This window comes from Pimephales promelas, chromosome 10, assembly GCF_988280905.1.
Source record: "Pimephales promelas chromosome 10, fPimPro1.hap1.1, whole genome shotgun sequence".
NCBI classification, from domain to species: Eukaryota; Metazoa; Chordata; class Actinopteri; order Cypriniformes; family Leuciscidae; genus Pimephales; species Pimephales promelas.
Genome location: NC_142778.1, coordinates 4,547,219 through 4,560,849, shown reverse-complemented (window position 1 = coordinate 4,560,849; position 13,631 = coordinate 4,547,219).

Here is a 13,631-nt window from a genome sequence, read left to right as displayed (position 1 = left end):
GGTACTCATGTTCGACTCGCGCGGTTATGCCAACACTTCCAGTAGACGCTTCTTTGTTGGTGTTGTTCAGCAGTTTCTTCTTACGCTCGGCGGACTGTGAATATCGAAACTAGGAATCGAAATTTTAACTTTTGAACGATTCCGGGAAAAACGAAAAGTTAGTCTCGGTTCCAATCGATACTCGATTCTCGATACCCAACCCTAGTCACGAACGAGCATTTGTGCTTATAAGACGTGAACTTTGTTATTTATTTTTGAAATGAGCGATCGTTTCGCTAGATAAGACCCTTATCCATCGTCTGGCGTCGTTTAAAGCCCTTTGAAGCTGCACTGAAACTCTCATTTGGACCTTGAACCGTTTGGTTCCCATTAAAGTCCATTATATCGAGAGAAATCCTGGAATGTTTTCATCAAAAAACGTAATTTCTTTTCGACTGAAGAAAGAAAGACGTGGACATCTTGGATGACATGGGGGCGAGTAAATTACTAGCAAAAGTTTTTTTTTTAACTATTATCACGATAAACAAAAGAATAACAAACTTTTGTGTTCATTTTCTGGCTGTTTTGTTGGATTCCAACAGTCAGTCTAACTCTAAAACATCAAAGTACCAAGTCCATCGATGTAGTTCTGCCACAGACGGTGTGTCTTTAATGGGATATTTACACGGTGTCGCTGGATATATTGTAATTGGCCTCTGTTAGGAGACCCTCTCTGTGATTTATGGGCACCACAGAGCCGTCCTCCGGAGGGTGCCAGACACTCACTGTGTAATGGATGGCGATTGATGGAGTTCATTATCACCACAATAGAGTCTAACCTGCCACCATAATGGCCAAATAACTGCTCTGCATTCTCTCCTCAAGTCCACACTTGTTTGTCAGTAGTTTGGGAGCAATATTACGTATTGACTTTGTGTTATGGTGACGAGGGAGGCAGTGTTTCCTCAAATAGGCTTTGATTTGTTGTGCTCCTCGTTTTTATTTGCTAAATCTCCTGACGATTAGAGTTGATAGTGTTTAGCATCTGGAAGATTTGAGAGCCAGCCTCGCCTCCGTCTCTGCATATGGGCATGGGGAATGCGCGCACACACACACACACTCTCACGTCGCGTCTACATATTTATCCACCATCTCTCTGCAGGACTTTCTATCTTTCTTTAGCCTCAGGCTGTTCTGGCTCGAGGTTTCATGGTCATCCTGTTAGTTAGACCAGATCAACTCATTTTAAAGGATCTTTTTAAGATATATTACATAAATGGTTTTAATGCCTTGTGTCCTTGTTAATTGAGTTTGGCAATGAAAAGGCATTGCAATAATCAATGTGGTTCATGAAAGCTCGCTCTAGAGGTCCAGCATCTCTATGGTTTAATGCTATGGCAGACGTGAGCAGTGTTATGTATAGGGAATATGAAATGTCATGGAATTTGACGATTTTTGGAGGAATAAGAAGTGCTGTACACTTCAGTTATGATATTGACTAGTAAACAAATTTTTTCATTTTAATGCCTTGTAAAAGATTCATTTGATTACAACCATTTTTGAGAATACATTTGGAGGCATAAATCTAAAACAATTTAAACAAACAGAATTTCTGAAAATATAAATTATTTCATGTTTTAGGAAATCTAATTAAACCGTTGAAACGGAAACCAGAAAATAAATAAAACAATCAATGGGCTCTATGCACGACGGTATTTCCGGTGAAGGTCTAATGATGCGGGATTACTTCCGCCGATCGTAGAGTCCAATGCTATACCGAGAATTTATATTGTTTTTTAATACTCTATGGCTTTACTAAAGAAACGTTGATCACAGACAAAACAGATACCAAACAAACATAATATACACTACCGGTCAAAAGTTTTAGATCAGTAAGATTTTTAAATGAAGTCTCTTCTGCTCACCAAGGCTGCTTTATTTGATGGAAAAAAAAATGACAAACAGTAATATTGAGAAATATTATGACAATTTAAAATGACTGTTTTATATTTTAATATATTTTAAAATGTAATTTGAAAGCTGAATTTTCAACATCATTGCTTTAGCTGATTACATGATCCTTCAGATATCATTCTTAATTGCTGATTTTCTGCTCAAAAAACATAAATTATTATTTTCAATGTTAAAAACAGTCGTGTACCATTTTTCCCCAAAAAATTCTATGATGAATAGAAAGTTCAAAAGAACAGCATTTATTTAAAATATAATCTTTTCTAACATTATACATGTCTTTACTGTAACTTTTGATCAATTGAACTCATCCTTGATGAATAAAAGTATTTTCTAATTTCTTTCCCCCAAAAATAAAAAATTAATTCTTACTGACCCCAAACTTTTGAATGGTAGTGATTAATGTTACAAAAGCTTTCCATTTCAGATCAATTCTGTTCTTTTGAACTTTCTATTCATCAAAGAATCCTGAAATAAAAATGTTTTCAACATAAATGTTTCTTGAGCATCATATTATAATAATTTCAGTAGGATCATGTGACACTGAAGACTGAAGTAATGATGCTGTAAATTCAGCTTTGATCACAGGAATAAATTACACTTCACTATATATTCACATAGAAAACCGCTGTTTTAAATTGTAATAATATTTCACAATATTACTGTTCTTTTTTTGTATTTTTTATCAAATAATTGCAGCCTTGGTGAGCAGAAGAGACCTCTTTTAAAAACATAAAAAATCTTACTGATCTAAAACTTTTGACCAGTAGTGTATGTTTATATCAAATAAACATAACTATATATAAAATTACATCTAAACGTATTAAAGTTTGTTTCAAGGACGGGAGGACAGTAAATTTTGAAGGATCCAGACAATTTCAAACTGAATTTGAAACGTATTTCATAAGGCCTTATTAAAGTCAGTTCTGACAGTCGTGCTGATGTGGACTTCAAATGTGAAGGAAGGTTCAAATGCAACATCACGGTTATGCTGCCTATAACACCTGGGCTTGGTAACTTCAGTGAATAGTATCCCACACATTTTCCTGTATAGCTCCTCTTCCCATAAGTCTCCTGTAAAGCTCCTCTCACACCGCCATTGTTATTTCTTTAAGCACACATAGGCCCTGAAACAGACGGGTGAAGCGCTAATTGAAACTGCAGAGATGGACAGAATGAGGAGAGAGAGAAAGAGAGTGAGAGAAATCAAAGAGAATTAGTGAGTCATTCATCAATGATAGTGTGATCGATGAGCCCCTTTAATCTGATCTTTCTCTAGTTCTGGATGCTCAATTATGCATCTGACAAATGTTAAAATAGCAAAACAATATAGTGAAACTGCACAGTAAGGCAGAAGAGAGAATTCTCCAAAGCCCTGAGCTAGAAGGAAATACAGTAATCATCACGTACGACGCTCGCTGAGAAATGATTTATACCAAAATGATTAAAGGAACGCTCCGGTTCCAGAACAGCTTGAGCTCCGTCGACAGCATCAATGACATACTGTTGATTAGATTAGAAAATAATTTCACCTCAGTTTGTAAAAACAAAAAATGTGATTATATCAATTAACTTACAATGAAAGTCTATGCGGTAAGGCACTAGGAAAAGCTTAAAAGAGTGACGCTTTTTCTCGTAATGTGCTAATATTAAAGGAGTAGTTCACTTTTGAAAAAACTTTTGCTGATAATTTACCCCCCCCCCCCCCCCCCATGTCATTCAAGGTGTCCATGTCTTTCTTTCTTTCTTCAGTTGAAATGAAATGAAGGTTTTTGATGAAAACATTCCAGGATTTTCTCCATATAACAACAATGGACTTCATTGGGAACCAAACGGTTCAAGGTCCAAATGAGAGTTTCAGTGCAGCTTCAAAGGACTTTAAATGACACCACACAATGAATAAGGGTCCTATCTAGCGAAACGATCGCTCATTTAAAAAAATAAATAAAAAACTTTACATTTTACATGCATAAACGCTCACCTTGCTCTGTTCAGTGTCGCGCGTTCGCGACTCTCCTGTTCAAACTCGTTCATCAAAATGAACGAATCTTTTTTCTAGTCATTTGGTTCACGAAAAAAGATAAGACCCTTATTCATGTCGTTTAAAGTCCTTTGAAGCTGCACTGAAACTCTCATTTGGACCTTGAACCGTTTGGTTCCCATTGAAGTCCATTATATGGAGAAAATCCTGGAATGTTTATCAAAAACCTTAATTTCTTTTCGACTGAAGAAAGAAAGTCATGGACATCTTGGATGACATGGGGGTGAGTAAATTATCAGCAAAAGTTTTTTTAAAAGTGAACTACTCCTTTAATTCTTCTGTGGCAAAATGTGTGTTGTATTCTAAATCAGGATTATAGTTGACTAAAACTAAAACCTATATAATATATAAAAAACATAATGGAAATAATGGAATTCTTTTCTTGTTCCAAACTTAATTTTCCATGTAAAATTCCAGAGGGAGGGGTTGATGTAAATGTGTGGGCTAGTGACGTCTAAAACCCGGCTGTAGTCCCAATCCAATCGTTTATGGAGGCATTAAACTTCCTGATATTTAAAAGACGATATCTCTGCTTACATTGAACTTTCAGCGCTGCAACTTCATGCACCAACAGCAACATTACACACTATTTAAAATGAAAAAAGTGAAATCGCAATCAACCCCCCCTTTAATAGGAAAAAAACCTGCATGAAGATTCTTCAGGAGACTGGAAGAACATAGAATTTGTAATAAAACCAAAAGTCAGTGACAAAGGATTAGCTCACCCCATCACCATTCATTTTCTCCAAATGTTCCTTTCCTTTTTCCGTTCACTTATATGTTTTTTTAATGCTTATCTCTCTGCAGTTCATTGCCAGTTCGCTCTGTGCTGAAGGACTGTGTGAGGTAACGGCGCTCTGTTGACAGACAGGCAGTTTTTACATTGTTTGATGCTTTATCTCTCTCGTGACAGTCTGCAGTTTGGCGGTGTTGACGGTGAAGGTCTGAGCTCTATTCCCGGGCCGCTGGTGCCCCCTGTGTACAGACTCTATATTAAACACACACTCACTCATGCAGAAAGCTCTCGCCGCTGCTCGCCTGGGTGAACCGCAACTTTTAATAATTCATCTGATTTGGTGAGGAGAGCGCAGAATGAGAGGAACATTACGGTTTGTTGCCCGCAGGTGCTTTCTGTCAAATTAGCTGCAAAGTGGACTTTAGTGATAACAGAATGGTTTTGTTTCAACAGCACAAAATGCTGCCTTTATTAGTTTTTGTCCACAGTTACTTACAGACCCCAGGCACTACAAACGAAAGAGTTCATGAAATCAAAATGTGGCTTTTAGTCCATGTTTGTTTGCTAGGCCAGTGGTCTCCTAAAAGTTGAGAAAAAAGTCACTTTCACTAGATGTGCAATATTGATAACTCATCCTGCACAACACAGATTTTTGCAAATTTCGTTCTACCTACACTTTTGGGAAACGTATGTTTATACACTCTCAGAAAAAAAGGTACAAAAGTTGTCACTGGGGCTGTACCTTTTCAAAAGGTAAACTTTTGTCCATTTCATGAGCTAATAAGTACATTTTAGGTGTTAATATGTAAATTTTGGGTGCTAATATGTACATTTTAAGTGTTAATATGAACATTTCAAGTGTTAATATGTACATTTAAGTGTTAATATGTACATTTCAGGAGGTAATATGTCAATTTCATGAGCTAATATGTCTATTTTAGGTGGTAATATGTACATTTGAGGTACTAATATGTACATTTTAGGTGTTAATATGCACATTTTAGTTGCTAATATGTCAATTTCATGAGCTAATATGTCCTTTTCAGGTGGTAATATGTCCATTTTAAGTGCTAATATGTACCACTAAGGTACCAATATGCAACCTTTGGGTACAAAAGTGTACCTTTTGAAAAGGTACAGCCCCAGTGACAGGTTTTGTACCTTTTTTCTGAGAGTGTACAATACAATTCTTCAGATGAACACATGTGGCAGTATTTTATTCCTTTCTACACAAATTATGACAACAGTTGTAGATTATCTATTAATAAAGTCTTATATTCAAACGGTTCCTTGCACAATATTATGTTATGACCTCAAAACACTTTTACCGTAGTGCGTTATTTCTAAAGTAATACATATTGATGTTCGCATCACATGACATGACCATCTCCATATTTTGGGCCTTTCTGACAGGCTTACGATTTCATTTCATACAATTTTATCCTATTACTGAGTAACTCTTTTAGTTTATTCTTAGCTAAAAACACTTAGTTCTTTCAAAAATATATGTGCTCATTAATGTATATTTACTTCGTTCAAGTAATAAAGTATTCTCGTGAGTGTATAATATGCCATTGAAAGTACATACAGGTAATGGGTTCTAATGTCGGTCGCCATGTTGCCCCTCCATTTTGAAAGTACATTAGCCAAAGAGGGACATATCCGTTAATTCAAGCTTCGCCTTTCGCATTTACGTTTGAGTTAACACTCATGGACGAGGTCGAGCTGGAAGCCATGTTAATCTTGGACTACATTGGCCACCGTAGGAGTTAAAACGAAATCGGAATTGAGAGGAACAGAAACTAATATTCCCTGGATGGTCATATACCTTTTCACCGCTAGATGGGGGTAAAAATCACACAGTGTAGCTTTAAGAAAAGGCTTCTACAAACACAAGCAGAAGCATACTCTAATTCTGACCTTTAAAAAATGGAGATTATGTAAAAAAAAATGTAAAAGAAAAAAAAACAAACTTCTCATCAAGGCTGTTTTGGAGTTAGAGAGATAGCGAGGAGGAACAGTTGAAGCAGTGTGACAGAGCATTCGCTTAAGAACAGAAGATAATGATGAATGCTGTGTTAAAGAGGAGTCAAAACAATTAAGACAGACACAATAAAATAAAAAAGCTCAGCAGATCTAAAGCATGGCCTTTATCTGTGTGTGTACTTGCGTTTGTGTGTATGTGTGCCTTTGAAAAGTTAATCCACAGAAGTTGACTTCAAAGTACTGCTATTTTCTTGCTGGATTAACATACAAGATTTGAGTTTCCACAACAAATGTGCAGTGTGAAAATCACCATATTTTTAAGGCGGAATGATTAATCTTCCCTGTTGGAACGGCTATGGCATCATGCTTCAGTGTGCTGTCTACACAGGCCGCTCACTAGGTTTCTGGAACAAAGCCATAATTTTTTTTTTTTCTTTATTTATTTATGAAGGGACCATGCACAATTTTTAACATAAAATTACCATTTCATGTATTGTACCGGATTTAGCAAATGCGAATTTAGAGGCTATTTTTCATCCGTAGTCCCCATGGCTGTATAGTGTCATCAGCAAATTAATGTGAGTTTATTAACATCATGCTTTCTATTGAGTGTTCAGCTTTTCCCAAGCCGAACACTCAAGGAACACTTTCAATTTCGGTGTGAATGAGGGAAAAAAAAGTTTTGTAAATGCAAAGTCAATAACAGGGTCCAGAGAAAAAAGGAATTACCATGTTTATTATTGTTATTAGAAGTGGATCTGAATCCCATACTAATCTCAACTTATCAAATAAGATATATCTTAAATTTGAAAGCTCATTAAGATCGAACTCCCCATCACAAAAACGCACACATGCACCTCCAGCACTTGGGTAATTGTGAACAAATTAATTTCTATGTTAATTGGATTAAAGCTCTCATTAAAATCCCACCCATGCAATAGAAAGATGTTTCCAGTTGATTCTGAACGTTTCTGCCGTCTAATTTTAGTTCATTAACATTCAGAAAAAGCAGCATTACTGCATGTTAATTAGACATGTGCCAGTGTTCTACAGACTTAGTCGCTCATTAGCATTACATACAGATCGTGTGAAAACAGGCGTTTCTGCGTTATCGACTGAGGGTATACGTTTACATGACAAAGATATGCTTAAAACGGATCATTTTTCCTTTTGAGTTTTCCGCGTTCAAACGCAAATCCCCATTCAGACGGATCCACGAAAACGACTAAAACCCCGATATTCTGCAGCCAGGCCATTTGATGGCGATGAAACACGTAATACTCATCAATATTCATCAAGATTCACGTTTTTGTTGTTTACACGGAGACCGTTTGTGTTTGCCTGACAACGTATTTTTATTCTGTGGCGGAAACAAGCTTTCAAAGTTCTCAAGGCCCTTGCACACTGAGTCTGAAATTTTCGTGTCCGTTTTTTCGTGATTCGGTGGCTCTGAATTGTCAAGACACCATTCAAACTCCATTCAAACTGCCTGGAAAGCAGAAAATCGAACCCGATTCGATTTTTTTATGACGGACGAAAGTTGAATTGTGAGATATAAAGTGAACAGAATTGCGAGATATAAAGTCAGAATTGCACGATCTCGCAATTCTGACTTTATATCTCGCAATTCTGACTTTATATCACGCAATTCTGACTTTATATCTCGCAATTCTGACTATATCTCGCAATTCTGACTATATCACGCAATTCTGAGAAATAAAGTCAGAATTGCGAGATGTAAACTCACAATTGTGAGAGAAAAAAAGTCAGAATTGTGAGATAAAAAGTCGCAATCACCTTTTTTATTTTTCATTCTGTGGTGAAAACAAGCTTCCATATGATTGACCAACGCATTCTCATCCTTTAGCGTCATATATAACGCTATATGACATAACGGCGCTATACTACGCACATGGCACCCGTTATTGTTAATATAACACGCGCTGTGATGGTTAGGTTTAGGTGTGGGGTAGGGTTGTCTCATATTACGCGAAAGGATTTATGACGCCTTGGGTTCGCGTGAATATTAACGATAAAGGGTGCCATGTGCGTAGTATAGCGCCATTTTGTCATATAGCGTTCTATGTAGTTAAAGGATGAGAACGGGCTGGATTTACATAACGTAAGGTCGTATTTATTTTTTAACGTGCGAAAATTTCGGATGCAGTGTGCCTTAAGGGCCTTTAGAGGAATCGTCTTTGAAGAAATAGTTCAGCCAAAATTAATTTTCTCTCACTCATGTCGTTCTATGACTTTTTTTCTTTTTTGGAAAGTACAAGGAGTTGTTTGACAGGATGTTCACACTGCTACATACTTATCCTACATTCACAATGAAAGTCATATTAGTAATTCAGTGGTTCTCAAACTGTTGGGGATGTGAGAGATTCCTGGTTCTAATGGTGCATTCAAGTCATGTCAGAAAGATTTACGAGTTGAACGCACATGAATGCCACCACACAGTCGTAATTACAAGTGAGGAACCTGAAAGATATTTTAAGCCCAGAGTTTCAGAGTTGGAGTCGTGTCACAGAGAAAATATGGCGAACGCAATAGATACAGCTTCTGTTTTGATTCTGTTTTTTTTCTTTTACAATAAAATTAGCTGTAAGTCACAATCCAAAATTGTGTTTCACAAATGACAAAGTCCAAGTGCTTTAGCATTTTGGGCACATCTAATAAATGTAAATATTAAAAAAAAAAAGTCATTATTCATTATTGATTATGGAAGTGAACCCAGCAGGATAATGCCACTCATAACGTAAAAAGTATTGTTGAAGACTAGTAAGAGCTCCTGCCAAATTACTATTCTCCACACATTTCTATCTTCGCCTGAAGTGTCCTTGAAAAGGAAGAACGTAGCATATATAAAGTATTAATGTTTAAGGGGGCTCTAAAGGCATTAAAGTAAGGGTTATAAAACATAGTCATTTTGTAGCCATTACAAATCACATTCTACTGTAACAAGAGGTCATATAGCATAACTTCACCTAACCATCTCTCATTACAGCCAAACCACAAGCCTAATGGCAACTTAACACACTAAATTCACCATGAGATGGAGGATATGGGAGGAAACTGCACAAGGGGAGTAGATTAATAACAAACAACAACATTGAGGTGGCACAAGGCTATTTACAATGTGAGCTACAGGTAATGAGAAATACGACAGAAAAGCAGCAGCTGGTGATCTGATTTAGAGTGAATGATGGAGAGATGAAGGAAAACAGGCTGCGGGAAGTTATGGCATAGAAAATTGATACTCACTGTAACACATGTCATGATTCAAAACTACATATTGTTGTTTGTGTTTTTTAAAGGGGCAATATATAAGATTGACAGCTAGCAGTTTGAAATGGGTATCTGCAGTTCAAATTCAAAATATTGGAGAGGGTTGTACTCTGATTGGTCAGATGGCCCAGTCTGTTGTGATTGATCAACTCTGCTCTGATTGGTCAGATGACCCAGTCTGTTGTGATTGGTCAACTCTGCTCTGATTGGTCAGATGACCCAGTCTGTTGTGATTGGTCAACTCTGCTCTGATTGGTCAGATGACCCAGTCTGTCGTGATTGGTCTACTCTGCTCTGATTGGTCAGATGACCCAGTCTGTTGTGATTGGTCAACTCCGCTCTGATTGGTCAGATGACCCAGTCTGTTGTGATTGGTCAACTCTGCTCTGATTGGTCAGATGGCCCAGTCTGTCGTGATTGGTCAACTCTGCTCTGATTGGTCAGATGACCCAGTCTGTTGTGATTGGTCAACTCTGCTCTGATTGGTCAGATGACCCAGTCTGTTGTGATTGGTCTACTCTGCCCTGATTCGTCAGATGACCCAGTCTGTTGTGATTGGTCAACTCTGCTCTGATTGGTCAGATGACCCAGTCTGTTGTGATTGGTCTACTCTGCCCTGATTCGTCAGATGACCCAGTCTGTTGTGATTGGTCTACTCTGCTGTGATTGGTCAGATGACCCAGTCTGTTGTGATTGGTCAACTCTGCTCTGATTGGTCAGATGGCCCAGTCTGTTGTGATTGGTCAACTTTGCTCTGATTGGTCAGATGACCCAGTCTGTTGTGATTGGTCAACTCTGCTCTGATTGGTCAGATGGCCCAGTCTGTCGTGATTGGTCAACTCTGCTCTGATTGGTCAGATGACCCAGTCTGTTGTGATTGGTCAACTCTGCTCTGATTGGTCAGATGACCCAGTCTGTTGTGATTGGTCTACTCTGCCCTGATTCGTCAGATGACCCAGTCTGTTGTGATTGGTCAACTCTGCTCTGATTGGTCAGATGACCCAGTCTGTTGTGATTGGTCTACTCTGCCCTGATTCGTCAGATGACCCAGTCTGTTGTGATTGGTCAACTCTGCCCTGATTCGTCAGATGACCCAGTCTGTCGTGATTGGTCAACTCTGCTCTGATTGGTCAGATGACCCAGTCTGTTGTGATTGGTCAACTCTGCTCTGATTGGTCAGATGACCCAGTCTGTTGTCACCTTTAAATCTATGGTGATGTTTTTTTCCTATTCAGGAATCCAGTGCAAAAAAAAAAAAATACAAATTTTCCTCAAAGCTCTCTCAGTTTTCATTTTGTCAAGACCTGAAACACTAATGATTACACTTCAGATGCACCGTTTTGTATCACAGACTTGAATGACACCTAATTGTTGTTACATTTAATGGCTTACTATGTGTTATCATAAAGATTATTAGCTCAAACTTGTGAAGTCAAAATAAGCCTTCGTTTTGGTGGTGTCTAAACGTTTGTCTGTATCACCCAATACCGTAGGCTGCGGGGAGTGTTGCTCAGTATCTCTCATAGCTGTGGTCTAGCTTGTTAAAAAGTAGACCTTCGGTTTCATTAATGGTGTGTTTTGGCCTTCAAAGAGAGTTCATCCCTGATTTCCTTGAGGAATATGTATTAGAGCAGGATTACATGATCAGAGCCTCTTAAATTACAGGATTTGGAGTCAATTGGGAGATTTGGTTTGTTTGTTTGTTACTTTTAATTTCAGGATGTGATTAGTAAAGGCTATAGAAATGGACACCATGTTAGGCTAACTGCGTTGCAATTGGCATTAATGATACCTACGCCTCTCTGATAATCATGGCAGCTGTGTGTCGGAAACTTCAGGCCCTTCAAAATAAAGTTTTTCATATGGTTCAAATGGTTAACTCTTCAATATATTGTTATTTTCTACTTTTAATATAATTCTACAAATGTCCATCTTCTAGTTCACATCTTTTTGTCTGTGAAATCTTAACTGATTTTTATAATGTAAACTTAATAGCTTTTATATTGCTAATAATATTTCATTACAGAGGCAACTTTACTTGACTATATACAACATTTGTCAGAAACGTCATGTTAAAATGTGAGTATCAAATATAATCCATCAGGCTTTTGAGGAACATTTATTTGTACATCTCTAAATCACATTGCATTGCATTATATATTTTAGCCCCCACAATTAAAACTACAGAGATTTGATCATGAAAATAAGCACTAACATATCCTCTTATTAATAAGATTTATATTATTGGAAGATATGAAGAGTTCAGATGCAAAAGCCTCTAAATGCCATTTGAAATTTTCTTCTAAAATGACAATTTTTATCAAGCTTGTATATTTAAGTTCAGTAATTTCACTTAAATGACAATTAATAGGTAATCTTCATTGCCATTTAAGTGAAATCACTGAACTTAAATATACAAGCTTGATAAAAATTATCATTTTAGAAGAAAATTTCAAATGGCACTTAGAGGCTTTTGCATCTGAACTCTTCATATAGAGTGACCACCAATAATACAGTGCTGCTCAAAAGTTTACACACCCCTTGCAGAATCTGTGAAAATGTACATAATTTGAACAAAATAAGAGGGATCATTCAAAATGCATGTTATTTTTTATTTAGTACTCTCCTGAATAAGATATTTTACATGAATTATGTTTACATAGTCCACAAGATGACCCAACTGTTTTTTTTGTTTCTTTTGTTTTGTGAAAGTTGTTCTTGAGTCCCTTGTTTGTCTTTCAGACAACTGTGTTCTTCAGAACAACCTTCCAGGTCCTGAAAATTCTTCAGTTTTCCAGCATCTATTACATATTTGAACCCATTCCAGCAAAGACTGTCTGATTTTGAGATTTATCTTTTTGCATTGAGAACAATTGAGGGACTCTGATTGGCCTACTTTGCTCTGATTGGTCAGATGCCTGGCCTTTTGGGATTGGATTAATCTACTCTGATTGCTTGCCTGGCCTGGCCACTTTTGAACAGGAAGAAGATGTCCAATTTTTTCCATTTTGTCTAAATATCAAATTTCATTCAGTACTGCCCTTCGGAAGCAACAGAAAATACATGTGTCCCAGAAGACAAATTAAGTACAATTTACCTTAATCTTCAAATTCAAAAATTTGCCCGGCTCGCCTAATGCATCGTGTTTTCTACGTAAACTTTTAAACGAGGTCAGTTTTTATAAATTCAGCTATTTTTTTCTCTTGTGGACTATATTTATGCATTTTTTTTATGTAAAATATCTTATAACAGTATAAAATGACCCCTCTTATTTTGTTCTTATTTTTATTCTACTTTTCAGTCGCAATGTATGCATTTATAATAATTATATGTGCCATAAAAGCCTGCTGTGCCATAAAATATGATAGCCTACTCAAAAACATATGCAAACTTTCATATTTTGTCTAAAGTTTCTATAAACGGTTCCATTAAAAAAAAAAAAAATCCCAACCTGGCTGATAAATCATTTTTACATTGTCTTGTTGCATGGGTCATGACACCCATCTCACTATATGTGGCATATCTATTCCCCTAATCTGTTTGGATTACAGCCTCTGATCACTTAAGGAGATTGTGCATGTGTTCATTTGTTGTGGACTGGAAGAAACTCTTCTAAGAGTTTTGCTTGAG